This window comes from Podarcis melisellensis, assembly GCF_964234715.1.
Source record: "Podarcis melisellensis genome assembly, chromosome: 11".
Taxonomy (NCBI): domain Eukaryota; kingdom Metazoa; phylum Chordata; class Lepidosauria; order Squamata; family Lacertidae; genus Podarcis; species Podarcis melisellensis.
In genome coordinates this window covers 18,199,241-18,227,178 of record NC_138543.1, presented here as the reverse complement: position 1 = coordinate 18,227,178, position 27,938 = coordinate 18,199,241, and the positions used below count along the sequence as shown (strand labels likewise).

Below are 27,938 nucleotides of genomic sequence, written 5' to 3'. Positions count from 1 at the left end.
CTCGGTCACAGGGATTCAAACTGTTGACCTTTCGATCAGCAAGCCCAAGAGGCTCAGTGGTTTAGACCACAGCCCCACCCATGCCCCTTTACCAATATTGTTCTAAGACACAGGAAACATGTGGCCTGTAGTCTAGTCCAAAGTTCTTTCTTCCTAGAACAGCCATTGTTCAGGCAGCAGAAGGAGACAGGCACTGGGGTAGGCAAAAGTGTAAACTTCCATTTATCTCATTTTTCCACTCTTAACTTCAGTTCTCCACATTCATTTGTGAATTTTTGTTGAAAAATGGTTCTCATGAAAATTCAGCAGCATTTTAGTGCAATTTTCTCCATATGTACACATTTTTGTATTCATTTTTTCCTAATATATGTAATTTTGCAAGGCGTTTCCTCTTATCCAATGCTTTGTATGTTATTTTCACAAATATATGCCTCTATATGCAGATTTTGTGCTCTGCTATGTGCATTTTGGTACACACTACTTGGCCAGAGAATTGCAATGCAAAATTAAGAGAAATGCAGATTTTGGGCTGTATCTCAGTTCTCTTACTGTTTCATGAAGTGTTAATTGGGTAAGCTCACCTTTATTATGAGAACAGAATCAGATTCCTTCCCTGTATCTACAAAGCACTTGCCACCTATATGACTGTAACTTGACTTCATAGCTCTATGGATCTTGTTTTCCAGATGGGCAAGCCCAGCTATGATGTATCCTCTTACCTGGAACCCTTAAAAATATTAGAAAGTAATTTTATAAAGTGGGTTAAACCACAGAGCCTAGGACTTGACGATCAGAAGGTCGGCAGTTCGAATCCCCGCAATGGGATGAGCTCCCGTTGCTTGGTCCCTGCTCCTGCCAACCTAGCAGAAAGCATGTCAAAAGTGCAAATAGATAAATAGGTACCGCTCCAGGGAGAAGGTAAATCATGTTTCCGTGCACTGCTCTGGTTCGCCAGAAGCGGCTTAGTCATGCTGGCCGCATGACCCGGAAGCTGTACCCTGGCTCCCTCAGCCAATAAAGTGAGATGAGCGCCGCAACTCCAGAGTCGGCCACGACTGGACCTAATGGTCAGGGGTCCCTTTACCTTTGAATTTTATAATTAATAATTATAATTTGGTATTTTTATTTTATTTTAGTTTTTTGTTTTAATTGGAATATTATGATTGGATATATTAATTGGATGTTTTTTATTGGAAAATCAATAAAAATGATTTTTAAAAAGAAAAGAAAGTAATTTTGAGCATTTGGGGGCTGCTAGGGACAAGTACGCAGATATTACAAAATACAAACCAACCCATAATTCCATCGTTTAAGAATTGCTTGAACTTCAGTGCATTTGTTTTGAATTAAATGCCACTGATACTTTCCTGCAGTAGCATTTTCGTATGCCACATTGCCCTGTGGATGGTAAGTGACCTGAAACTAATAAGGTAACTCACGAAAGCTGACTTTCAGTTACTTTGAACAGTAAACACATCTTAGGTTGTTGGCACAACAGCCAAGCAGTGATCCTAAACATGATTGATTCTTAGTGCAGAAGAGCCATAATTTTAATTTTTAAACTGATATTGTTAAAATCGTGTGTGTGTGTGTGTATATATATATATATATATATGCAGGTTTTGGTGTCCTCGGGTGTCTTCCCGTGTAAAAGTTGGGGTGTCTAGGCGACGTTTCGACGAGGTCTCACTCGTCATCTTCAGGCTGGTGCTTTCGGCTTCTTGTTACTGGAACAGAGCAGGATCTCAGTGTTTGAGTTCCTATAAATACTGTTGAGGGGGTGTGGTGTATAGCCTCCAATGTTCTGGGCAGAGAGGAAGTTCCCAGGCTAGTGTGCCTTTTCTTCTTTTGTTCCTTAATTACTTGAGGGATATCCTGAGTGATTTCTTGAGTGATATCCTGAGTACCACTTAGGTGGGTCATTAGGTGTGGATTAGTTGCTAAAGTCTTTGTGTCTTGACCTCTTGAACTTTGTGAAGAGTTTTTCTGAGAAGATGGCTGTACTGCACTTAGTTGTGCTCTGGCTTGGCTTCGTGTATAGGGGCGAGCTGTGGTTTTGTGGCTTGTGTCAGCCAGATCTGTGTAGGGATTGCAGGGGGGTGCAGCATCCGGAGGTGCCTCCATGGTTTGGCTACTGGATGGTGTCTGTAATTTATCTGTGGAGAGGGTCTGGGTTTGGGTCTGGTGTGGTTGATTGGTGATGGCGTTCTGTGTGCCTCTGGATCTGGTGTCGGTTTTTGTGGGGAGGGCTAATTTCCAGATGTCTGGCAAGCGGGATGTGTCGTCACGCTTGTTCATGTTGTGAGGGTGTTTCTCTATCTCGATGGCTTCCATGATTAGCCACAAAACCACAGCTCGCCCCTATACACGAAGCCAAGCCAGAGCACAACTAAGTGCAGTACAGCCATCTTCTCAGAAAAACTCTTCACAAAGTTCAAGAGGTCAAGACACAAAGACTTTAGCAACTAATCCACACCTAATGACCCACCTAAGTGGTACTCAGGATATCACTCAAGAAATCACTCAGGATATCCCTCAAGTAATTAAGGAACAAAAGAAGAAAAGGCACACTAGCCTGGGAACTTCCTCTCTGCCCAGAACATTGGAGGCTATACACCACACCCCCTCAACAGTATTTATAGGAACTCAAACACTGAGATCCTGCTCTGTTCCAGTAACAAGAAGCCGAAAGCACCAGCCTGAAGATGACGAGTGAGACCTCGTCGAAACGTCGCCTAGACACCCCAACTTTTACACGGGAAGACACCCGAGGACACCAAAACCTGCATTCCTGTACCCGTGAAAATCTACGAAAGCATATATATATATATATATATATGACCCCTTTTTTACACTGGAGTCTCACTTTCCAGATGTTAAATGCATTTCTAAACGTGCTCATCAAAATATCCATGAATTATAAATAATTATTTTAATTTTGCAGCTCATAACTCCCGGTTGTCTGGTAGTTTTGGAATCACTAATTCATTAATACTAGAACACATATGCCACAAATTTCAGTAACATAATACGTAGCCTAGCAATTCTGTGTTTAAAAATTCATTAAATGCATTTTTAGATTGGAGCAAAATTGGTTTAGCATCCAGCAACAGGGGCTTAATCTGAAAAGAAAGCTTTTCATTTTCTGGGTTGTGCATCGGCAGCGATTGTGAATAACTAATAACATCAAGCAGATTGAGCCAAATGTTGGTCTTGGCTAAATTTGGGCCTCGAATATAGTGATGGAATGATACTAATTATGTTGCAGGGCAAACACAATAGAATAGCTGCTGCCAATTTAATGTTGAAACGCATGCAAAAATACAAATGTAATCATAATTTAATAAATAGAGAAAATGCCCATGAGGAAGATAGATGGAGGGAACTTTCCCAGATCCCTAGTCCATCATCTAAACCATAATGAGGATGGAATAGGTCCAAGGCTAGAACTGTCCTAGCTTGCCCTACAGCTGTGGCCTGGATAATGAACAACAAAGGAAGGAGGGGACAGCTCCCATTCTTATATTCGACAGACTGTTATGAGATAGGGAGCTGCCTTACAATGATGTCAGGCAATTTGCCTATTAGTCTCAGCATTTTTACTGGTAGGCAGTGCTTGTCCAGGGTTGTAGACAGGAGTCCTTCAACACCTGACCTGGAGATTGCAAAGACTGAACCTGAAACTTCCTGCATGTAGAATATTCACTCTACAACTGAACTTCTCCTTAATACAGTGGTACCTCGGGTTACATATGCTTCAGGTTACACACTCCGCTAACCCAGAAATAGTGCTTCAGGTTAAGAACTTTGCTTCAGGATAAGAACAGAACTTGGGCTCTGGCGGCGTGGCAGCAGCAGGAGGCCCCATTAGCTAAAGTGGTGCTTCAGGTTAAGAACAGTTTCAGGTTAAGTACGGACCTCCGGAACGAATTAAGTACTTAACCTGAGGTACCACTGTAAATTGTGTGTGGTCTGTATTTCAAGGATAATACCATTCTGCTAAGTGCATGTACACACACACACGCTGTCAGATGGCTGTTGCGGTTGCTCGAGAGTAACCAGGCAGGACTCCAATCTGTCTTTTACAGGCTTTATTTTGGTGCAAACTATTTACAGTGAAGAGCCCCAAAGCTCATGTCTGGCTCAATCGCTTGCAGAATCTGGGAGTGGTCATCTTTTGGACCTCCACCAACATAAGAGTTTCGTTACCCCCAGCTTTCTCTTCCCCTCCTTGCACCTTAGACTACTGCACAGGATGGGCGATGGCAAGGGCGTGTTTCCCTCCTGTCCGGCTTGCCCAGGAGTGGTGTTAAGGCACCCACTAGCATCCTCTGGTCCTTGCACCTCTCCCCCACTGGAGGTGGGGCTTTCCTCCTCCCCGGAAGAGGAACTGCTTCGCAAGAGGCTCCCTGTAACACAACTGCCCTTCTATTTCTTGCCTCTGAGCCGATGGGAGTTCACACACACACACACACACACACACACACGATCACATCAAAATACAGCATACTGAGAGAAGACCCTTGAAATCAAAGGACTTATGCTTGCCATGGCTAACGTAAGTCCATTTATTTCCATGGGTCTACTCTGCATATGACTTAGTTGCACAACCCTAAATTTTCATCACAGAGTGTACACAACCCATCAACCCACCTACGAATGCAATGTTATGGTTGTGCTGCTGCTAAAGCTTTCTATGGCTGTGGAGGGGGACCCTGGTTGGTTTTTTTGTATGTTGTATGAAAAAATGATTTTGTGTGATTGTCTTCTTTTTCTATGGTATAATGTAACTGCATTTCTGTTTTTAAATGTTAGTCATTTGGAGACTATTTTAGGTAACAAGGTATTATCATCATCGGCCTCGGTCCAATATATCTGAAGGAGCGTCTCCACCCACATCGTTCTGCCTGGACACTGAGGTCCAGCACCGAGGGCCTTCTGGCGGTTCCCTCACTGCGAGAAGCCAAGTTACAGGGAACCAAGCAGAGGGCCTTCTCAGTAGTGGCACCCGCCCTGTGGAACGCCCTCCCACCAGATGTCAAAGAGAACAACAACTACCAGACTTTTAGAAGACATCTGAAGGCAGCCCTGTTTAGGGAAGCTTTTAATGTTTGATGCATTACTGTATTTTAATATTTTGTTGGAAGCTGCCCAGAATGGCTGGGGAAGCCCAGCCAGATGGGCGGGGTATAACTAAATCATCATCATCATCATTATCATATTTTATCAAGACATTGCATATGTGTTGTGAATGTCTCCTAATGCACTTTTTTCTAATCAGTTCTTAAAGATAAGTTTTTACTTATTTCCTGATTGCTCTCGAGCAACCACCCGATACCCTTAACACTAATAATCAAAATCCTACCATTTATTAATTTATAGGGTTTGGGATCGTGTGTGTCCCCACCCAGTCCCCTCCAAAAAAATCTTTATTGAAACGTAACATATATACATAATAACCAAAATTCCCAATGATTCCCTCACATAAAATATAATATCTAAATTACAACAGCTACATAATTATACACTTAATTATGAAACCCACCACCCACCCTCTACTTCCCTCCACAGCAATTCGACTTCTTTATATTTCTACCTTTCCCCCCTTGCATTCTATAATGAATTATTTTTGTTTAATTCTTATTTTCCCTTCTTTCTTTATTGGTTTTGTTATTGCTTACATTTTTTATTCTAAGCCTATTAGCATGCCATTTTTAGAACAATATTTTGACATATAATCTTCGAAATATTTACAACAATACTATAAGGGGATGACAAACTTGTCTTGGGATCACAGTAGTGAAAATTCCCTGCTAGAGACTGCTGACATTCAATGAAACAGAGAGGAAAACTCCCGCAGAACGACACAGCCATTTTGGCAACATAATATCTCAGTGAGGACCACACCACTCTGAATGGTTACTTCACAACATTTCAATCACCCCCTCTTTGTTTAGTTGACATTAACACTAACATAATTAACCCTTAACTTACAAACTGAATGATCCCCACTGTTACACTTTCAGCAGGTTGTTCACATTACAATAAAATATCACAAGTTCGGCGTGCCATTAAAACACAGCGTATCAAATAAAACAAAGGAATGCAGAAAGTCGTAATGCTCAATAAAACAGCTACCCTGAAAAAAAGTTCACCAGCAGCCAAGACTTCAGTTCTATAAATCAACCACCCACCTAAGCAAAAAAGAAGGAAGTCCTATTTTGTTCAGTGGGGTTTACTTCCAGAAAGGCTGCCTGGGATTTCAGCCTAGGAATATTTTTTGTACACTGAAGAAAGGGAAGGGATAACTTGACAGATTAATAGGTGATCCTCACTTTGTAAGTAATCAGGGAACTCATTACTTGCAGTTTATTTTTCCTGTCTGATGTGTGCATTATGTAACTAGCATTTCTGTGAATAATTCTACAAGCTAAAACTGATTCCCATTGTGAAAGAAAAGTTCATATTTACTTTGTGTACATCAACATATTTAACATTTATTTAACGGCTTAATATAAATTCGCAGAAGGCAAAGAAGTCATAGTGTATTAACATATGGAAATGCTCAACTTTTTTTCTGAGATGAAGTAAGGACAGCTTGTGATTTAAGAATGCTCAATTCGCAAGATGAACTCAAATTATCTGCAACAAAAATGCTTAGGTTCTTACCTTAAATCAAATTAATGCAAGGAGAAAAGAGTGCTATTATTTTAATATATCTTTTGCACTGGAAGAAAGTGTACATATTGAGCGAGGAAAAGTTTTTAAAGTTCAGCAATACTGGTATGATTGAATTTCATTGTTAATGGAATTTTCTTCTAGTAAATTAAACAGAAATTGCTGAATTAAAATGACTTTTTGTCCTTTATTTTCATATTTCTTTCTTGCTTGGCATACATCATACATTGGGAAAGCTAAAAATAAAAACGTTTCTAATCAGTTGCTGAGCATTCTTGCCTTTTCCTTATTGAACAAAGATATGAGCGACTGGGGCAGAATCCATAAGTATTTAACATTATTTCCAAGACTTTTCTCTCTCCTCAACCCCATTTTGGGCTTAGAAATATACTTTTTCACTTCCCTTTCTTCCCTAGTATCATATTTTCATGCATATAAATGTTGAGTCATCACAGCATCTCCTGACAGGTGGTAGTTGTATAATAAATTGGCACTCCTTGCAACTGCCTTCATGAAATAAGTTAGAAGTAAAAACTGAAAACGCAAGGTCACAAAAGAGATGTGTTTCAGCTCTCTTTTAAAAACACGAGAGCCAAAAACAGACAAAAAGTAAGGCTGCTTCTCAGTCCACAAATGTGGCTAGGTAACAGCAATATCTACTCTAAAGGTAAAGGTACCCCTGCCCGTACGGGCCAGTCTTGACAGACTCTAGGGTTGTGCGCACATCTCACTCTATAGGCCGGGAGCCAGCGCTGTCCGCATACACTTCCGGGTCACGTGGCCAGCGTGACAAGCTGCATCTGGCGAGCCAGCGCAGCACACGGAACGCCGTTTACCTTCCTGCTAGTAAGCGGTCCCTATTTATCTACTTGCACCCGGGGGTGCTTTCGAACTGCTAGGTTGGCAGGCACTGGGACCGAACGACGGGAGAGCACCCCGCCGTGGGGATTCGAACTGCTGACCTTTCGATCGGCAAGTCCAACCCCTGCTTAAAAACCTCTAAGGAAGGAAAGTTCACAACTTTTCCAGGGAGACGGTTTCACTGTTGAACAGCAATTACTGTCAAAGTTCTTCTTGATGTTTAGTCAGAATCACCTTTCTTATAACATGAAGCCATTGGTTTCAATCCTACCCTCCAGAGCAGGAGAAAACAAACTTGTCCCCTCTTCCATGTGACAGACCTTGAGATATTTGAAGATGGTTGTCATATCTCTTCTTGGTCTCCTCTTTTCCAGGCTAAACATACCCAGCTCCTTCAACTATCTCAATGGAGATGAATAGTGCAGATTGTTGGTTCTCACTAAAACCTTGGTGATTCTGAATGGCTAAACAACCTGAATTAGTCCAGGGGTATCCAATGTGCTTGGGACGCGGGTGGCGCTGTGGGTTAAACCACAGAGCCTAGGACTTGCCGATCAGAAGGTCGGTGGTTCGAATCCCCGCGACGGGGTGAGCTCCCATTGCTCGGTCCCTGCTCCTGCCAACCTAGCAGTTCGAAAGCACGTCAAAATGCAAGTAGATAAATAGGTACTGCTCCGGCGGGAAGGTAAATGGAGTTTCCGTGCACTGCTCTGGTTCACCAGAAGCAGCTTAGTCATGCTGGCCACATGACCTGGAAGCTGTACGCTGGCTCCCTCAGCCAATAAATGAGCCAATGAGATGAGCGCCGCAACCCCAGAGTTGGTCACGACTGGACCTAATGGTCAGGGGTCCCTTTACCTTATCCAATGTGCTCCCTTTTAGAGGTTGCTGAACTGTGACTCCCATCCCCTTTGATCATTGGCCATGCTGGCCATTGCTGATGTGAATTCTGGTACAACAACATCTAGAGTGCACCACCTTGGTTTCTGCTTAAAAAAAATTGTTTAGGTTTCGAAAGAAGAGTACAGTAGCTGCTTTCAGACACCCGCAAATGGACTTGTAGAAAAAGAACTGAGCTTCACCTAACTTTTGCTATTTTAATGTCTCAGTGTGATATCTCAAACAGCACAGGCATGGTGCCAAGTTGCTGCTGTGTGTGGGAAGAGAATCAGACCAACAGATTGTCGCAGTTATCAATATAACCAATAGGAAAAGCTGAGCAAATCCCAATGTTCTGCTATAATATTCTTGCACAAAGGAGGTCAGCACTGTGGCTTAATCAATAAATGGCACTTAAATCAAACTGTGGCACTTCAAAACTCAGTTGCATCCATTTAGGTTAATTCTGTGTGCTCATCTGGTCAAAGTCAGGGCACACCCATATGGCTGTACAGTGCATATACGTAGACTCGATATTTGAGATTGGTTTCCTTCCCTGGAGAGTTCCCACATATCAAGCTTCAAGGCAAGAAAGAAAGAAAGAAAGAAAGAAAGAAAGAGTTATGTACTGAGTTGAATAGGATTCAGAATGCAGCAGTCTGATTGGTCCTAGAACAATAGGATTCAGAATGCAGCAGTCTGATTGGTCCACAGGAGCCACCCACTCCAGCTCCAGGTGGATGTGAATCCGCAACCTGATTGGACTACAGGAGAATCACGGAATTAGCCAATCACGTGGGGCCCATTGTGTAAATAATGCAGCTAAGGCAGACATTCTGGGGGAACTTCCATTCCTCCTCACCACTATGAGCTGAATGAAGAGCATGAAATCCACTCTCGACTCCGAGTATATTTCAGAAAGAAAGAAAGAAAGAAAGAAAGAAAGAAAGAAAGAAAGAAACTAGCTGTCTGCATGGCTAGCTCCCTATAGTGAGCATGAAATTGTCCTGAGGGAACAGACTCCTGTGTTATTTTGCTGAAGAACCTGTATAATTCATCCAATATTGGGCAACAAATATCAACTATTCTTGGTTGGTTCAGTTCATAATGGTCCTTTCTTCAAGGTCAGAAGCTGTCATAAGCTGTATGCACACAGTAGCCTTTTCAACACATTCAACTGACGGCTATAGTTCTGGGACATACCTGTGGGTGGAGTTCCCCTCTTTCTTTCATGTGTTTAACAAAAGAGGCAGAATGAATAAAAATGAATTGCTGGAAGGTACTTGATCCATGTTAGCTGAAAGACTGGTATACTTAGAATCATAGAGTCATAGACTTGTGGAGTCATAGGACTCAGTGAGACTGGTAAAGAAAAAGTGATTTATATGTGTTGGATCTGTGATATAACATTGTGCCACCAGATGGCAATGTGGGGTCCCGTTTTTCTCTACCTGTTTTCCCTGTTTAAATTTACAGTGCTTTAAACTGAAACGCTTCTTTGATCCAGCCATAGAGTCATAGAATTGTAGATTTGGAAGGGACTCCAAGGCTCATCTAGTTCAACCCCCTGCAATGCAGGAATCTCAACTAAAGCATCCATGACAGATGGCCACCCAACCTCTGCTTAAAAACCTCCAAGGAGAGTCCACCATAAGTCTGTTCCACTGTCGAACAAAGTTCTTCCTGATGTTTAGTCAGAATCTCCTTTCTTTTAACTTGAATCTACGTTGTTTTACATACAGGTGAAACCTTACATCATTTAAACATCACATAGGATCTAAATAGTTTTCTGAGGGAGTCTGAATCTTTATGATGACTGTAAGAAAAGACTGTACATAACATACCATACAAACACTTAGCAGTAGCAATGACTTTCCCCCATAAATTTTTGTGTGCATTGTGGTTTGTTCGTTTTTGAAAGAGTGATGAGTGAGAACAGATTTCAAGATACTTTTAATTTAGGCATTCTGGTATTGTGACTTGTTACATTCCAGCCCAATGGGCCTAAATATTAAGATCCACACAGCTTGAATTTGATGAGCTGCTTCAGTTGCTGAGCAACTAGTTTCATGAGTGTGGCAATTCTGCTGTCCGTCTAATATTGAAGACTGGAGAGCACTGTTATCTCGAGAGTGAGTGACAAATATAGGAAGGAATACGGGCATACATATAATGGCATATGGGATGCCTTCCTAGAATACCTTGATTACAACAATATTGCCACCAAACATCAACTGCTGAGACTTGATGCTCTGACTTGATGCTCACACAGAAAAACATATTCTTATTCATCCCATCCTGTCCATTTCATGTTTCCCTTTTATCTTCACTGTCTTAGGATTCGCATATGCTCCCATTTACTCTGCATCTAGTGCCCTCCCATTGCTGGTTTGGAACAAGGTGTACACATGATGTTAGCTTAAATCCACACCTATTCTGTACTCTGTTGTTTTTCTAGGAAATACAGTGGTATCTTGGTTGTTGAACTTAATCTGTTCCGGGAGTCTGTTCAACTCCCAGAACCGTTCAAAAACCAAGGCGCGGCTTCTGATTGGCTGCAGGAGCTTCCTGCACTCAATTGGAAGCCGCAGAAGCTGCGTCGGACATTCGGCTTCCAAAAAATGTTTGCAAACTGGAACATTCACTTCCAGGCTTGTGGCGTTTGGGAGCCAATTTCTTCAGGAGCAAAGCCATTTGACAACCAAGGTACCACTGTACCGCATTTTGATGAGCTTTCCCCTAAACCATGTACAATCCAAATTGAGAAAAAGAACAGCCTAGCTGTGTTTTACACTGGTTAATGTGTGCATAGCCTTATTCCTAATCTTCATACATATATGTTTGATTGCAAACAGAGCAGTAGGTTTCCAGTAATTCTTCAGAGTGCCAAGATTGTAAATTTATTTATTTAGTCCTTTTCTTCCCAATAGCTTTGTGCCATTCAAAGAGATGATGATATATCTATTTTTAAAAAATCATTTGCAGAGGCAGTACTTTAGCTTCAATGGTTGGGTATTAGGACTTGCTTTTCCTAAGCCTACATAGGGGTGGGTTAGAGGCTATCAGAAAGGTCAATATACCTGTAGAAAAGCCTCTTCAGTGGAAATGTATAAAGAGAAACTCTGCTTCCTAGGATCCACTTGTTTTTGCCCATGGATGCAAAGGAGCAGCTGTAGTAGCTTAAGGCAGCAGAGATGCGTCTAAAAATAACACAAGCATCCTTGCTGTGTTCTTGTCAATGTCTTCATAAAGCACATCCCCCCCAACACTTTATATAAACTCAAAGAAGCAGGCAGGGAGAAGAGAGAAGGTTGTTGATCATTTCTTGACTTTCCCCAAACTGCTTATAAAATTGTTCAGAATGTCCTGTTTAATCACCGTAATCAGGTAATATATATGCCAGCTTTATAGGGGGAAATACACAGATGTTTCCTAGTAGGGCATCACCACCATTGTGCCAAGTGGTTTCATCGGGTTCTTCCTCTTCACAGTGGCATCTTTTACTTGTGGCAACAGACAAATGACCTGCCATCAATTTGCTCTGCAGGGAAAAGGTTTTTGCCACCATTGGCCTTTGGCCCCCAAAGTGATTTCTAGAGAAAGTATAATACTATGCAACAATGCCTCCAAACCCACTTCTTTACCTAGGTAAAACCTGCTTAGGAGACATACAATGTTTGCTTTTATTTTGATGTAATGGAAAGTGAATGTAACTCAACCTTGTACTGTTATTTACCGTATTTTTTGCTCTATAAGACTCACTTTTTCCCTCCTAAAAAGTAAGGGGAAATGTGTGTGCATCTTATGGAGCCAATGCAGGCTGCGCTGCTATCCCAGAAGCCAGAACAGCAAGAGGGATCGCTGCTTTCACTGCACAGCAATCCTTCTTGTTGTTCTGGCTTCTGGGATTCAGAATATTTTTTTTCTTGTTTTCCTCCTCCAAAAACTAAGTGCGTCTTGTGGTCTGGTGCGTCTTATAGAGCGAAAAATACGGCATTTTCCTCTTCACCCCACCCTCTCCCCCCATTTATGCATTATTCTTTTCGATTGCTAGCTGTTGGGTTGTAACTGGGACCTCTCTGTTTTATTCTTTGTATAGCTGTCAGGATGTTGTCAGAGTCTTCCGGCTGGTTGCCCAGGAAAATATAAAGGCAAGGAAGTTTCTTACCGTCCTTTTTTTATTTCAAACTTTACAGAGAGAGGCTATAGAACCCAGCTTCTTGGATAATGGCGTCCCGAGTGAATCTCCACCCCCCCCCACTTCATCATCTTCTCTACGGGTGCTGCTGTGCTCTCTGTCTTTGAGCTCTTTGCTCTCCTACTTTTAAGGCTGACCGGGTTCTGGGAGATGGTGAGTCTGGAAAGCTTTCTAATGACACATGTCAGCCAGCTGCTTCTCTGGCTTTCCCATTATTTCCCAACTTTCCCCCTCATCTGTCTCTGGGTTGTGACCTCCCTCAAACCCCTGTTGGAAATGGATACTGTCTTCCTCTTCCTCCTTCCTGGAAGGGTCAGGATGGGGAAATGGTTTCCACCACTGTAGCTCTTCTGCCCAGTCCCTGACATCAACACCCTTTCCAGTTTCCTTTTCCTCTGCCCAGTCCCTGACGTCAGCTCGTATTAATTTTAAGTGCTATAGTTTCATATGCCCATGACTTCTGTGAAATGCTTGCCCTTCATTGTATCATGTAACTCTAGTAAGAAATGCCATAACCCCACAACTGGATCATCATCACACCATCATCATTATCATTTTTTACACTGCCTATCTGGATGGATTTCCCCAGTCATTCTAGCTTTGGGAGACTATTTTTAGGGATGGATAAAGCTGCCATCTGAAACCCCAGAGAGCTGCTGTCAGCCAAAGGGTACAATACTGAGCCAGATGGACCAAGAGTCCAACTCAGTACAAGAGTTCCTAATTCACAGTTGTATATGGCTCCTAGCTCAGTCTGCTCTGTTTTGGAACTATATTTTGGGGAAAAATATGAATGAATTCCTATGCCCCACAAATAACCCAGAGATGCGTTTTAAATAAAAGGACACATTCTACTCATATAAAAACATGCTGATTCCTGGACCGTCCATGGGTCAGACTGAGAAGGCGATTGGGCCGCATCCGGTCCCTGGGCCTTAGTTTGCCTACCCATGGTCTAAAGAGAAATATCTCTTCTGCATAACAAGATTACACTGAAGACAAAACAGTGCAACAATTTTTGAACCATACTAGATACTTTGAGAGTAATTACTGGCTTTCAAATGTTCTAGATATAAGTGAATCTCAACTAAAGTAGTTTTACCCTTCAAAACATTAAGCTAAATAATCCAAACGTCTTCGCATTTTCTTTTAAGCTACTTCATATTTCATCAAGTGCATTTGGCTTTTGTTTTTCATTCTTCGCTAGCCGGAACTTTTTTAGAATCTTTGCAGCTAACATCACATGTTTGCAAGACAGCTTGGGTAACACATGATGGAAAATGCCACTGGACTCACCACTTCTGAAATTTCACATGAGAGAGAATGTCATAAAAAGGAGGTGGTAGTATCCTGAACTTGAACAATGCATAGCAACTGTAAAACACCCCATGTGGAGCCATAAATAAAAGGAAATGTGTTATCTCCCAGGAAAAAGCAACCCCCTCAGGAGCACAGATAATAACAAATACCAAGCTCTTTTCTGACACTTTAAGATAAGCTAATGTTATCTTAATGTTAATTTCGCCATTGCCATAGAAAGGAAAGGGTCAACATGGTCGACTGCAAACTATTGCAGACATTCAACCTCAACTCCTCCCCAAAACGGTTATCTGACTGATTCTAAAGGCACTTGCACTTTGCAAGTTGAGAACAAAGTGTGGGTTTCTCGCCTTAAAAATGCTCGCAGCTCTAATTTCAGCATAGCTGATAACAGAACTTGTCAGTTGTTTAGATATTGTGAGGCATCTGCAGCAGTAAAATGAGAAATAAAACTTGAACGGGTGGAGACACATCCTGCACCTCAGCTACTCTTATCTCCCCAAGCTTACACATTAAAGTATCATATACAGTGATTGCCAAGTGAAAGCTTTATAGCCTTCCGCTTGACAATCCCAGAGCGGTTAATTTTTGAAAACCAATCAGGATCACCTTCCAAGCATGCTTAAATTAATCAGAACTCTGACTGATTTCACGCTTTAGATCAGAACAGATGAAAATGTAATAGGTAGGCTGTGGACCTTGCTATTGTTTGCCTCTTTTTTTATATATAAAAAAATCTGTTAGAATATGCACATCCTTAAATAAGGCGGGCAGCATGGAAATGCGCCAGTTCTAATTACTTTTTTTTTTACAGTTCTAAAATGCATCAAATAGCACATGTTTACAAAAAAAAAAAAAAAAAAACAAGCTAGGCTTCAGTTCTCTTGTGTGCTGGTAGGAGAAGCCCATTTGCCCTTCTTGGGTAGCTTTGTGGACAGGCCCCAGCCCTCCTCTGGGAACTGGCCTATTGCAGGCCAGAGCATCCTCCTGCCGCCAAATTGGCCAATGGTGGCAGGAATTTAGAGGGTGTTCTCCTGGGCATGGGACCAACTGACCAATAGTGACGCCTGGTCCCTTGCCTAAGGCAACGATAGATGCCCAGTCTGCTGGACCTCTCAATCTCTTGCTTCCCTAAAGAGTGTTGCAGCTAGGGTTGGAGCAGGGGGCCAAAGACCATAGCCCCATCGCCTACAGGGAATCCAAATGATCATCCAAAAAGCAGCTCATATTGGGGTCAGCAGTAAACAGAGATAGCATCTGTAACTGGGTCATAATGGGCATATGAATGCCCACCCGGGCTGACACTGGTTGCCGTGATTCTCTTGTGAATTATGAATTGGTCATGTTGCAGAAATCAAAGAGTAGGAATAAAACAGACATTTCTATGGATTCAGAGATGTAGAAAATTCAGTCCTTTGAGGACTGGTACAGGAAAATTCTTCTTAATTTGTTCATAAAGGATCTAGATTTAGGAATGAGCAGTGAGGTGGCCAAGTTTTCCGGCAATGCTAATTTTTTCAGGATCATTAAAACAAAAAGAGATTGTGAAGAGCTCCTCTCTGTACTGAGTGAATGGATGGTAAAATGGCAAATGAAGTAGCGTAGAGTGATGCATGCTAGCACAGGGAGAAATGGCTTCTAGCTGTTATGAATCATGCATCTGAGCTATGGGGAACCACCAGCAGAGACCTCTCCATAAGACCACGGAGTATCATCAAACATTACCTAGCTGCACTACTGAATACAAAGCCCAACCAGCTTCTTCTGAAGGTTGGGTGGGAAGAGGGGATCTCTCTCTCTCTCTCTCTCTCTCTCTCTCTCTCTCTCTCTCTCTCTCTCTCTCTCTCTCTCTCTCTCTCTCTCTCTCTCTTCTTCTTCTTCTTCTTCTTCTTCTTCTTCTTCTTCTTCTTCTTCTTCTTCTTCTTCTTCTTGATTTCCTCCCCTTCCACTTGTGCTGACCACATGCCTTAGACTACAGCACCCATTTGCCACAGTCAGCATGTCTGGAAGGCATTATGTTGAAGAAGGTTGGCATAAAGTTTCTTCACATCATCCTCGCCACTACCTGGGTAATTCCCTCAGGGTTTGTAGCTATGTCAGGATCTGACTCTGCCCATAATACAATTTCTGCTTGCCTCCCAAACCAAGGTAATGTCATTTGCCTCATTATGACAATCTGCCTCATTATGCCACATGACCTGAAAGTGTTGCTGTGCAATGCCAGGTCAATGATTCATAAGACCACTGCCATCCATGACTTGATCATGGATGGAGGACTTGACCTGGCATGTGTAACAGAGACTTGGTTGGATGAAGCAGATGGGCCTGTCCTTGCCGCTGCTTGTCCACCAGGTTTCTCTTACGCACAGCAACCCAGGCCATGTGGGCGGGGAGGGGGGGTTGCAGTGATTTTTAGGAAGTCATTAGTTTGCACCAGGCGTCCTATTGGGAAGACCCAGTTTTCTGAGTGCATGTTCTGGAAATTGGGCAATAGGGGCAGTACAGGATTCCTTTTGGTGTACCGACCTCCCCGCTGCACCAAGGATTCCCTGCCCGAGCTGCTTCAGGTCGTGGCGGATGTTCTCCTGGAGACACCTAGCTTGGTCGTCCTAGGGGATTTTAACATCCATGCCGACACGACCTTACAAGGGGCCGCTCGGGACTTCGTGGAAAGCATGGCCTCCATGGGGCTGTCCCTGAATAAGTCTGGCCCAACCCATAGCCGCGGACATGCCTTGGACCTGGTGTTTACCTCTACGGATGTTGGTGATCTGACACTAAGTAAAAGTGAAACGAAAGAAGTGCCATGGTCAGACCACTTCCTGGTGCAACTAGACTTCTCTGCGACCCATCCCCTCTGCAGGGAGGTGGGACCGATTCGGATGGTCCGCCCCCGCCACTTAATGGATCCAAATGGTTTCCAGAGAGTGGTAGGGGATGCTTTATCCCATGTTGATGGCCTTTCAGCCGATTCCCTGGTGGCCCGCTGGAATGTGGAGTTAACCAGGGCTATTGACTGTTTGGCTCCGAAGCGCCCTCTCCGATTGCATGAAGCCCGGAGAGCCCCGTGGTTTTCCATGGATCTGAGGGCAATGAAACAATCGTTGAGACGGCTAGAGCGCCAGTGGCGGATAACTCATTCTGAATCTGACCGGACACGGGTTAGAGCTCAACGTCGAGCCTACCAAGTGGCGATAGCGACGGCGAAGAAGACTTTCTTCACCGCCTCTATTGCATCTGCAGAAAACAGCAGCAGGAGACTCTTTCAGGTGGTTCACAATTTAGCGGAACCACCTGTAACATCGGGGCCCAGTACGGGCCACATGTTCTCCTGCAATGATTTTGCAAATTTTTTTGCAGATAAAATCGCTCAGATTCGGGAAGAAGTAGACTCCACCGTGGGAGCAGGGCCGGGGCGGGAGAGTGCTAGAGTCCTGTCTGGTCAAGTTGTGTGGGATCAATTTCAATCTGTTACCTCCGAGGATGTGGACAGGCTGCTTGGACGAGTGAAGCCAACCACCTGTCTCCTGGATCCTTGCCCATCCTGGCTTATAAAAGCTAGCCGGGAAGGACTGGGCGATGGGCTTCGTGGGGTGGTGAATGCTTCCCTCCGTGAGGGAGCCTTCCCAGACCCGCTGAAAGAGGCGGTTATCAAACCGCTTCTTAAAAAACCATTTTTAGATGCGGCCACGATGGCCAATTATCGCCCAGTCTCAAACCTTCCATTCTTGGGCAAGGTGATTGAGCGAGTGGTTGCTGAACAACTCCAGGCACGCCTGGAAGAAGCGGACCATTTGGATCCCTTCCAGTCGGGATTCAGGCCTCATCATGGGACTGAAACTGCCTTGGTCGCACTGGTTGATGATCTCCGGCGGGCTAGGGACAAAGGTGAGAGCTGTTTCCTAGTTCTGCTGGATCTCTCAGCGGTGTTTGATACCATCGACCATGACATCCTTCTGGACCGTCTTGAGGGGCTGGGAGCTGGGGGCACTGTCATACAGTGGTTCCGCTCCTTCCTCCTGGGCCGTGTTCAGAAAGTGGTGGTGGGGGATGAGTGTTCAGACCCCTGGCCGCTCACTTGTGGGGTGCCTCAGGGTTCTGTCCTCTCCCCCATGCTTTTCAACATCTACATGCAGCCGCTGGGAGGGATCATCAGGAGGTTTGGGCTGGGTGTTCATCAGTATGCAGATGATACCCAGCTCTACCTCTCTTTTAAATCAGAACCAGTGAAGGCGGTAAAGGTCCTGTGTGAGTGTCTGGAAGCGGTTGGAGGATGGATGGCAGCTAACAGATTGAGGTTGAATCCTGACAAGACAGAAGTACTGTTCTTGGGGGACAGGAGGCGGGCAGGTGTGGAGGATTCCCTGGTCCTGAATGGGGTAACTGTGCCCCTGAAGGACCAGGTGCGCAGCCTGGGAGTCATTTTGGACTCACAGCTGTCCATGGAGGCACAGGTCAAATCTGTATCCAGGGCAGCTGTTTACCAGCTCCATCTGGTACGTAGGCTGAGACCCTATCTGCCTGCGGACTGTCTTGCCAGAGTGGTACATGCTCTGGTTATCTCCCGCTTGGACTACTGCAATGCGCTCTACGTGGGGCTACCTTTGAAGGTGACCCGGAAACTACAACTAATCCAGAATGCGGCAGCTAGACTGGTGACTGGGAGCGGCCGCCGAGACCATATAACACCGGTCTTGAAAGACCTACATTGGCTCCCAGTACGTTTCCGAGCACAATTCAAAGTGTTGGTGCTGACCTTTAAAGCCCTAAATGGCCTCGGTCCAGTATATCTGAAGGAGCGTCTCCTCCCCCATCGTTCTGCCCGGACACTGAGGTCCAGCTCTGAGGGCCTTCTGGCGGTTCCCTCCCTGCGAGAGGCCAAGTTGCAGGGAACCAGGCAGAGGGCCTTCTCGGTGGTGGCGCCCGCCCTGTGGAATGCCCTCCCACCGAATGCCAAAGTGATGGACAACTACCTGACATTCAGAAGACATCTGAAGGCAGCCCTGTTCAGGGAAGTTTTTAATATGTGACATTTTAGTGTATTTTTCATTTCTGTTGGAAGCCGCCCAGAGTGGCTGGGGAAACCCAGCCAGATGGGCGGGGTACAAATAATAAATTATTATTATTATTATTATTATTATTATTATTATTATTATTATGAGGCAGTTCCACACATCCAGGCTATTAGCTGGAATATATAGTATGAATGATGCAACATGAGGATTTATCTTTGTGCACATAAACCCCACTGAAGTCATTGTAGTCTAAGGGGAACTGATAAAATATGGGTTACAGAGACCAGTGCGCTACTGTCTCTGAAAGGTTACAGGCATCTGTATAGTCCAGCCCCCCACAAGGTCTGAGGGACAGTGGACCGGCTCCCTACTGAAAAAGTTTGCTGACCCCTGCTTTAGACTGTGTGGCATTATGGAACCAATCCAAAATGCCAGTTTGTCAGGATCTCAGTTAAGCGATCCCGACTCTTTTGTTTTGTATCTAATTCTAATTTAATAGTAATGAACATGGAGGGGGAAGAACAGGAAAAATGAATTCATAGGATGGGCTAAGACATGGTGACTGGCTCAAGGTTGTCACCAGGAAGATTTGTGCTTGCATGGCTATTTGAAGCTGGGGCTCATCTGTCCAAGTCTGGCTTTGCAACTGGTGCTCCACACTGACTCTCTCTACAGAGCCACAGGTTTCTCAGAAAGAGTGCTGTACAAAATTCCTCAGCACTAGAAATCACTAGATCACACATTGCTGAGTCATGAAGCAAAGATGTATAGGTCCTGTCTATAAGTGTATGAAAGATTTGTAACTCTATCCTGCAGGGACCAAGTTCCAAACCATCTTGTCACGACAAAGAAACCAAATAGCCATGACTATTACAGAGACACAAACATATGTATCCTAGTGATGATCTCTAAATCTGAAAGCCAGTTTTAAAGCATGGGTGCAGATGCTTATTTGGCATTAATCTAAACTGCAAGGCAAAACAAAATGTGTTTTTGTATATGCCTTGCTTCAAAGGTCCTCTTTTGTTAAAAACAGCACACACTGTGAAACGATTTCACTATCTTGGGCCTGATTGGTGTCTGATTGACAAGAATATTACTTGGAGGTCATGTTGTGCTGACCCAGAATTTCAGTGTCCGCTACCTACAGTCCCAAGATGCGTGGCTTTAGGGTTCTCAGATGTCCTTCCTCCTGTTACAGCATTCTCTGACACCATAGGTTCAGAGTGTCAGTGGCTGCTTAATGTGTTTGAAAGGGGGACTAAAGGATTCATTCAGCTTTGTTTTGAGCCACTTGGCAAGCAATGGTTTCTTTTTTCAGAAATGCCCCCCCCCCCAACATATTTGGATTGAACTTTCTTATGCATGACGTTTTCACCTGGGATTTTATATATGTTGATTGTTTTCATAAGGCAGCAAGATGCTTTACCAAACAGCTTCCAATGTTTATTCCTAGTAGCATAAGTAAAAGCAGATCACAGGCTTTTTAATGCAAAGCATTGCTTTCAACGAGGGACACGGGTGGCGCTGTGGGTTAAACCACAGAGCCTAGGACTTGCCGATCAGAAGGTCGGCGGTTCGAATCCCCGCGACGGGGTGAGCCCCTGTTGCTCGGTCCCTGCTCCTGCCAACCTAGCAGTTCAAAAGCACCTCAAAGTGCAAGTAGATAAATAGGTACTGCTCTGGCGGGAAGGTAAACGCGTTTCCGTGCGCTGCTCTGGTTCGCCAGAAGTGGCTTAGTCATGCTGGCCACATGACCCCGAAGCTGTACGCCGGTTCCCTCGGCCAATAAAGCGAGATGCACGCTACAACCCCAAGGTGGTCACGACTGGACCTAATGGTCAGGGGTTCCTTTACCTTTACCTTTACTATTGCTTTCAACAAATATTGCTAGTGACTGTGCTGTGATGTGTGTGCTTGTGCATGTATGGCTCTCAGAAATGAACTTTCACAGCTTGGATGACAATCTTCTTTTTCTTTGGTGATCACTCATAGCCGAGTAAGATTGCCTTCCATAAACACAGTTTTAACAATGAGTCCGTAAGGGACTGTGGAGGCCAATTCTGGATCCACACGTCCTTCCACAGTGGGGACATTTGTTTCCAGGTAGGAGTTGATCACGGTGTGGATATGCCAAGTGTGCCTTCCTCTTAGCACGTTTCTCCCTTGTGCCCTGAGTTCAAGTGTCTTCAAGGCCATGACACCTTTGGTAAAGGCTGTTCTCCAACTGGAGCACTCGCAGGCAAGTGTTTCCCAATTGTTAGTGTTTATACTACATTTTTAAAGATTTGCCTTGAGACAGTCTTTAAACCTCTTTTGTTGACCGCCAGCATTACGCCTTCCATTTTTAAGTTCAGAATAGAGTAGTTGCTTTGGAAGACGATAATCAGGCATCTGCACAACATGTCCAGTCCAACGAAGTTGATGTTGAAGAATCATTGCTTCGACACTGGTGATTTTTGCTTCTTCCAGTACACTGGTATTAGTTCGCCTGTCCTCCCATTTGATGTGTCATTTTTTTTGGAGACACTGTTGATGGAATCTTTTGAGGAGTTGGATAAGAATGGGCCATTATCAACTAAGTCAAAACCCTTCCAAAATTTTGAATGAGCCTAGCCTAGTGCTAGCAGTCTCTCCCCTGTTTTCTTTTTGAGAGAAACAGGTTCTTTTATGCGGGAGGCGTGTGTACAGTAGCAAAAATCTCCTTTAAAGCCTGGTTTGTTGTACAGAGCATTCAGTGGGGCAGTCCAGGATAAGGAAGCTTCCTGTGTACAGGAGATTGGACCATTTCCTGTTCTGCATGGGGTTGCACTCTTTCAGAACAAGAACAGGTTTGGAGTTTAAGGTTGCTCCAGGATCCATCTGGAAGTCCAAGTGGCCTCAGTGGCTAGGAGTGCCTTTTACCTACTTTTTACCATATGTGGTGGGAATGTAAGAAAGTGAAGGACTTCTGGGAAATGATTTATAATGAATTAAAAAAAATGTTGAAATATACATTTGTTCAAAAAACAGAAGCCCTTCTATTGGGTATTGTGGGTACAGAAATTCATATGAATGATAAAAACTTGTTTTTATATGTGATAACTGTAGCAAGGATATTGTTAGCCCAAAGATGGAAGCAAGAAGAAATGCCAATGAAAGAAGAGTGGCAAGAGAAATTGATGAACTATGCTGAGATGGCGAGATTAACTGGGAAAATTTGGAACCAGCAGGACCAGACTTTCCTAAAGGAATGGAAGGAGTTTTCGATATATTTGGAAAGCAACTGTAACGCACTGACACCGCTTGTAGGGTTAAATGGAGTTTTGTAAGGAATAATATATAAATTATTGTGAAAAGAATTAAGAATAGGTATTAAGATTTGAATTTATAGCAATAACTATAGTAACAAAATGCACAATTAGAAAAGATTTTAGAAAACCATCAGTTGAAGTTGAAGGAAGTCTTAGGCTGTGATAGCCAAAGATTTTGAAATGATGTTTAAAAGAATGATATGCTGCAAAATATGTGTAAAAACCAATAAAAAATTATCATAAAAAGGAGTGCCTTTTACAAGCTATGGCCAAGGGATGAGGAGGAGGAGGAGGAGGATTATTTATTACTTATACTCCACCTATCTGCTTTCAGATGTCTTCTAAAAGTCAGATAGTTGTTTATTTCCTTGACATCTGATGGGAGGGCATTCCACAGGGCGGGCGCCACTACCGAGAAGGCCCTCTGCCTGGTTCCCTCTAACCTCACTTCTCACAGTGAGGGAACCGCTAGAAGGCCCTTGGAGCTGGACCTCAGTGTCCGGGCTGAACGATGGGGGTAGAGATAGTTTGGGGTGGATAGTTTGGCCCTGGTGATCCTGCCTTGGTAACTTCTTCCCTCCCTTCCCAACAGGTGGGTGCGGTTTGTGACACTGAGTGGGCTTACCTGGTCTAGTGCCTCCCACCTGGGTTAGGGTGGCTATCAACCTGCCCCTGGCCTGGGAGGACAATGGACGGCCGGTGGGGGTGGGGCGAAGGCCAGGGGAAAGAGGCCGACTCCTTCAGCCAAACCTCACTTTGTTTTCTTCTTTTTTCCAGGTTCAGGACATGTTCTGGTGAGCAGCCAGGTTGAGGTAAGTTTCTTTTGTTTAAACAAAAAAAAATCCTTCCAGTAGCACCTTAAAGACCAACTAAGTTAGTTCTTGGTATGAGCTTTTGTGTGCATGCACACTTCTTCAGATACACTGAAACAGAAGTCACCAGACCCTTCTATATAGTGAGAAGGTGGGGAGGGGTATTACTCAGAAGGGTGGTGGGAATGGGTGATAGCTGTGATGAGCCTTTGACGACTCTTAACGACTGCAATAGGTCATACAGGAAAAAGCAAGGGGTGAGAAGGTGAAAAATGGCTTTGTCATGTATAATGAGATAAGAATCCAATGTCTTTGTTCAGACCAGGTCTCTCCAGGTTTCTTTTGTTTGCGGGGTTATAGGCTGCTTGCCAGCCTTTTTTATTGTTTTTCAGTGGCGTCGGCGCTGGGGAGCAGGCACTGCTGCTGCTTACCGTGGGGCACCTCACTGCCCCACGGCGGCATCTGTGGGGCCTATTAAAGGGTTGATTGAAGGAGTCCCTGACCCTAGAGCAGCAGCATGTAGGTCAAACTCCTGGCTGAGGGAAGGCTGGAGGGCACGCTGTGTAAGTTTGTGCTTTACAATTCTCTCCCACTGCACCTCAATGCCCTGCACATCCTCAGTCCCGGGTGGGCTGAGAGGGTTACATGCCAAGGCCTATGCCAAGTTCCCCACATTCTGAAGTTAAATAAAGTTGTGGCCTATTTGAACCCATACTTCGGTCTCTGGTCTCATTCTTTGGGGGGTAGGCTCCACGGACAGGGTTCAGCATGTGTGCTTACAACTTGAAGACTCGATTATTGCAATGTGTCCTTGGGCCAGGTCTGGAGTCTCCAGCTGGTGTAAAATGCTGCAGCTGGTCTGTGGGAAAATTTAAAGAGCAGAAAAGAACGCTACATTTCCCACCTCTCTTCTTGCCCCTTCTTGCACTGAATGCAGAAATATCCGCTGAGCATGTGCATAAGGTTGGGGGAGTTCTGAAGAGCAAAATGTTTCTTTAATACTGTATATCATTGCTGTTTTGAGTTTGCATCTCCTATTGTGAAGGAACAGGACCAATTGATCTATGTTGTCCATAGTTTGGTTTGCTTATTATGGGGTTGATTGGTTTTTGGATGGGTTAAAATCAAATGTCAAAAGTTTTGCTAAAGTTCTAAAGCCTAATGAAAAAGACACCACAGAGTCTGGTCTAGAGGGAGAATGTGTTTCATTTCTGCAGAAGGAAAACTTAGTAGAGGGGAAAGGTGAGATTTCTTGTTTTGTTTGGTTATAAAAACTCAGGCTTGTGAAAGGAGATGTTAAATTCTATGCTGGATCAGAGATGCTGCTGACTGCAGGAGGTCCTGGAATATCTGGTTTGAAGACATCGCTTTAAAGAACTTAAAATAAGGGACAGTCTAGAAAGGAATAGCTGGATGCATTTGTCCTGGTTATTTTCTTACCCTTTTGCTCTTACGGTTTTGTGTGAATCGTTGCAATGTACAATCCAGCTCATGTTCAAAGTTCATAGCCTGCTGCCTGAGCTCATGCACGGCCAAGAACAGCACTATAGTGCTTGAAGAGGGCATGGATATCCGTGATCTGACAATCCAGGTCCCTAAGGTGTCACATATAATGTAATATAAAAATTGATCTCCTTAACAGTACTCCAGCTCTACGTTCCTATAGAAACCCTTTGCCAACCCAAATGTTCCTTCCAGATGTTTTGGATCGCAACTTCCATTAGCCATGCTACATGGACCTGATGGGAGTGTAGTCTAAAACATCTGGAGGCAGTGGTGGACTTTGGGCTCTCAGATTTCAGTGGCACCATGTTGTTGTTGTTGTTGTTTAGTTGTTTAGTCGTGTCCGACTCTTCGTGACCCCATGGACCAGAGCACGCCAGGCACTCCTGTCTTCCACTGCCTCCCGCAGTTTGGTCAAACTCATGCTGGTAGCTTCGAAAACACTGTCCAACCATATCGTCCTCTGCCGTCCTCTGTCGTCCCCTTCTCCTTGTGCCCTCCATCTTTCCCAACATCAGGGTCTTTTCCAGTGAGTCTTCTCTTCTCATGAGGTGGCCAAAGTATTGGAGCCTCAGCTTCAGGATCTGTCCTTCCAGTGAGCACTCAGGGCTGATTTCCTTCAAAATGGAGAGGTTTGATCTTCTTGCAGTCCATGGGACTCTCAAGAGTCTCCTCCAGCACCATAATTCAAAAGCATCAATTATTCGGCGATCAGCCTTCTTTATGGTCCAGGTCTCACTTCCATACATCACTACTGGGAAAACCATAGCTTTAACTATACGGACCTTTGTTGGCAAGGTGATGTCTCTGCTTTTTAAGATGTTGTCTAGGTTTGCCATTGCTTTTCTCCCAAGAAGCAGGCGTGCCCCCGCTTCTGTTGCTCCATTCTACACCATTGTTGTGGTGCCTCCTGCAATGTGGCACTCAGTGCGACTGAACCGGTCATGTTACCCTAAAGCAGCCTGTGGAGGGGATCAGGGTGGTGAAGGTTGCTAAAGAGAAATGCAGGAAATGAGATAGCGGGAAAAGATGCTTATGAGGCAACAACCTTTTGTGATCTTCGTTTCCGTCACATTTTTAGTGACTTACTTTAGGATCAATGGCACAGATTTGCTACATTTGGCCAATTAATTAAAGATACCTGGCATTTCAGATGTGTGGTGAGTCATCAGTGTACCTTTTCTCCTCTTGTGAATTGTATGTACATTTGGGTTGTGAAAAATAACATGTCAAGCAGCTTTTTGTGGCTCAACTACATAAATAAGCAGCAAGAGTATGATAATGAAAATGCTGGCAGAACCATCTAATAAATCTACAGGCAGTCATTATCGTAATAGTCTTTGGATGAAAAAGAAACCTTATTTCCCAAAAACTGCATGTTTCAGTTGCGTTGAATGATTTGAAAATATTTATGCAAATCACTCGGCTATGCATATAATTTCATTCCAAATTTTTAAAGTTCCAAATTTTATTCCTTTATCTTGTCTTTCAGTGGATAATTACTTGCATTTAAAAGTTACTTGTGCTCTTGATCCATCCATAATCATCTCAGATCTGAAAGGCAGTTAAAAATGTGTTTTTTAAAAACTGCTTATTAGCATATAAATTATATGAATAAAAACATTTATTCCTAAATGGATTGGAAGAGTGAAGTTGCAATTTAATTTAATTTGTTATTATTTCACCATCTAGATTACTTTTAGGATTTAAGGGCTGGAGCTTAACAATGAAAATTGGTGGCAAGAATGTGTAATCTCTTTCCTACAATAACGGCTGCTTCATGTCTGCATGTAAATTTTTCATAAAAACACCATTGTCCAAGAATGATTACAAAATAAGGTAAGTGTAAGGGGGTGGTTGTGTGAGCTATCAGGTGATCCCCTGGTGGATGGGCTAAAGGGTGTTCATGCATTACTTTCTCCTTACATTTCTCTATGGAATCTGTCATTCCTAGCTCCTGAATCAGGAACCATCTGTAGAGGATATTTGGTCCTCTTTCTACGGATAATTTCCACAGTACTTGATAGGGAGCTTCATTTTACTTCATAAATGCATCCCCTCCCCTAGAATATTGTTATACTCATGCACAGCCACCAACTGTCAGGCTGCTGCCAGCGACTCCCATGGCCTGTTGCCCAGGAACATACAAAGACAAGGAATGTTCTTATCGTCCGCTTTTTATTTAGTATATACAGAGAGGCTGTAGAATCCAGCCTCTTGGATAATGGTGCTGTCCCGAGTGTCTCTCCCACTTCCTCATTCATCATCACCTCTACTGGTGCTGCTAGGTGCCCTCTGTCTTTGAGCTCTTTGCTCTCCTACTTTCAAGGCTCACTGGGTTCTTGGAGATGGTGGGTCTGGAATGCTTTCTAAAGACACTGTTTCTGTCAGCTGTTGACACCCTGCTGCTTCCTCTTCCTCTTCCTCTTCCTCTTCCTCCTCTCCCATTATTTCCCAGCTTTCCCCCTCATCTGCCTCTGACCTGTGATCTCCCTCAGACTTCTGTGGTAATTCTGAACTGTCTTCCTCTTCTCTGGGAGGGTCAGGCTGGAGAGGCGGTCTCTACCATTCCTCTTCGCCCAGTCCCTGACACCAACTATTCCTTTGTTAGGGAACTTGCTGGTTTATAGTCCAGAATGTTCTTTTGATGGCAGCTAATAATCAGGAAATTTTTCCATTATGATGAACAAAAACACATGCATCTGAAATCTACATCTGGTGCAACATATATTCTCAAACCCCTAGAACATCAGTGGAGAACCTTCAGCCTACTGGTGTGTCGAGGCCTGCAAGATCCCCCCATTTAACCTGTGAGGACATTTTGGCCAGGCCAAACCTACCTCTTCTGAAATGTCCTGGGAACATGTTGAGGGAATGAGAGGGCTTAGGAACATAGGAAACTGCCATAAACCAAGTCAGACTGCTGGTCCACCTTCCTTAGTATCTACACTGACTGCCAGAAGTTATCCACAACTTCAGATGGGGCTGTCTCCTAGTCCTACTTGGGGACACCAGGAACTGAACCTAGGACATTTTGCATGCCTGAGTTTAGGCTCGCTCCTGAATCATTGAAATGGGGGTTACTTTGGGGGACAGTCTGCAAAAACGTTTTGTTTCTGCTCAGCTTATGTTTCAGGCCAGGTACTTGTATAAATGATAATGAAAGTCACAATGACAGATTCCTCTCTCTCATCGGCTAATATTTGGGCTTCATGATTTATCACTGCAGGAAGAAGATATAGTTTCTTTTAAGAAGAGGAGATAGAAAGGAGACAAAGACCAAACAGAGCAACAGAAGACATCTGGATTCTATTTATCATTTACCCAACATATGACCTTGGGAAAACCACAACTGTGATAAATTACTGTTGTGTATTCA

At 43.8% G+C, this 27,938-nt stretch overlaps 1 protein-coding gene across 1 annotated transcript in view; it reads left to right on the top strand.

Moving 5' to 3' along the window:
* Positions 1-27,938, top strand: part of LOC309379943 (craniofacial development protein 2-like) — a gene marked incomplete at its 3' end in the record, with an annotated part of 444,433 nt that overhangs the window by 239,883 nt on the left and 176,612 nt on the right. The gene's annotated exons all lie outside the window — the stretch shown is intronic.